General features: G+C 41.1%; 1 non-coding gene across 1 annotated transcript; it reads left to right on the top strand.

Annotated features, from left to right (window-relative positions):
• The first annotated feature begins 1,259 nt into the window (after positions 1-1,259).
• Positions 1,260-1,331, top strand: TRNAY-GUA. The gene has a single exon. It is a non-coding gene; the product is annotated as a tRNA-Tyr (tRNA).
• Positions 1,332-1,984: the final 653 nt, after the last annotated feature.

Genomic DNA, 1,984 nt, shown 5'->3' with positions numbered 1-1,984 from the left:
AAATGTCAGCTAGCATCTCTGTCCTAAAGTGTAGGTTTGTCCAAACTCCAATCAATTTAAAATATTTTGTGTAAGCAAAGTCAGTTTCACTCTTTTTTTTTTTAACCTCTGTTCCATTTAATTAAATTTCTTTTCTTTTGTCTCATCAAAAAATAATCACCAATCACTATACAAATTTGGAAATTATGGGAAACTGTAAGGAAGCAGATTTTTAAAAAAAGAAGAAGAAACAGTGATAAACAAACTACCCCAAGGCAGCCACTGACCACAGTTCGGCAGTTTCCTCTTGGACTCTTTTGAGTCTCTGTAGTGACTTTTCACTTTTTCCTCCCACTTATCCTTCCTGTATACCTTCAGGGTCTGAGAACTCTCAATCTGCCCAAACAACCAGACTGAAGGATGAAAACTTTTAGAACTTGAAAAGGAAATTAAGTTCTAGAATAGGCAGCGCAATTTCCTCTTTTTCGGACCATGTTTTCTCCTCAACTTAAAAAAAAAAAAAAAAAATTATGAGGGCTTCCCTGGAGGTCTAGTGTTTAAGAATCCACCTGCCAATGCAGGGGACACAAGTTTGAACTCTGTTCCGGAAAGATCCCCACATGCCACGAAGCAACTAGGCCTCTTTGCCTCAGCTACTGGGCCTGCGTGGTGTAGAGCCTTGAGCTACAACTCCTGAAGCCCACGGACCTGCAGCCTGTGCTCCGCAAGAACAGAAGCCACCACAATAAGCCCGTGCGCAGCAACGAAGAGTAGCCCCCCGTAACCACAGCTAGGGAAAGCCCACATGCAGAAATGAAGGCCTGGCACAGACAAAAATAAATGAATACATCTTTCTAAAAAATTATGAACATTTTCAAACACATGAAAAAGTTGAAAGAGTAATGAAATGAAAACCTGAATGCCTACTACCTAGACTGAATAATCGTTAACATCCTAAAATTTTGCTTTATTTCCATCAATCATCTATATATACATTTTTTCTTTTGAACCATTTGAAAGTAAGAAGCAGACATCGAGGCACTTTACCCCCAAAGACTTCAGCATGCATCTCCTATGAAGAAGACATTCTCCTAGATAACTGCATATCATTACTTAAACTAGTAACAGTAATTTCACACCACCATTTAGCATCCAATCTATATTGAGATGTTTCTAGTTGTCCCAAGAATACACTTTGTGTTGCTTTTTTCTTTTGAACAAGGATTCAGTCAAAGAATTACAGGTGGCAGTTAATTGTCTCTTTAGTCTCTATATGGGCTTCCCTGGTGGCTCAGATGGTAAAGTGTCTGCCTGTAATGCGGGAGACCCAGGTTCGATCCCTGGGTTGGGAAGATCCCCTGGAGAAGGAAATGGCAACCCACTCCAGTATTCTTGCTTGGAGAATTCCATGGATTGAGGAGCCTGGTAAGTTACAGTCCACGGGGTTGCAAAGAGTTGGACACAACTGAGCAATTTCGCTTTGCTTCACTTAGTCTCTTTTAGTTTAGAGCAGTCCCTTCTCCTTTTTCTTTTAAAATGAGCTTTACCTTTTGAAGTCAAACCCTATTTTAAGACCATCCTTTGAATTCATTCCCCATCTCAGAATTAGCACAATCCATTGCTTTTCACTTGTACTCCTCACTCAAGTCCTGACTCCATCTCTCTGATACTTACTGTCAATAAGATTATTTTTCTAGAGAGCATCCCATATCACCTTCCAAATCAGGCCTGGTGAACAAAGCCCTGCATCCTTCATGGAAGTATGACTTGAGCTTGGCTGACTAGCATGAATCTCAAGACTGGGATAGAAGCTACTGGGTGTTACTCCTCTCTTCTCGCTAGACTTGAACTTGAGAGCTTTTGAAGCAAGAGAGCCCACAGGTATCCTGCTTCCATGAATGAGGAAGAGCCGCACTTGGAGCCAGAAAAACAGGCCAGCAGAAGGAAGAACAGAGAACTTGGGGAAAATAAACCCTAGGAATGAATATCTTTGGAGGCCTGAATC

Source organism: Bubalus bubalis, chromosome 11, assembly GCF_019923935.1.
Source record: "Bubalus bubalis isolate 160015118507 breed Murrah chromosome 11, NDDB_SH_1, whole genome shotgun sequence".
In the NCBI taxonomy this organism is placed as follows: Eukaryota; Metazoa; Chordata; class Mammalia; order Artiodactyla; family Bovidae; genus Bubalus; species Bubalus bubalis.
Note: the sequence above shows the minus strand (reverse complement) of the source record. Positions and strands in the feature narration are given on the sequence as shown.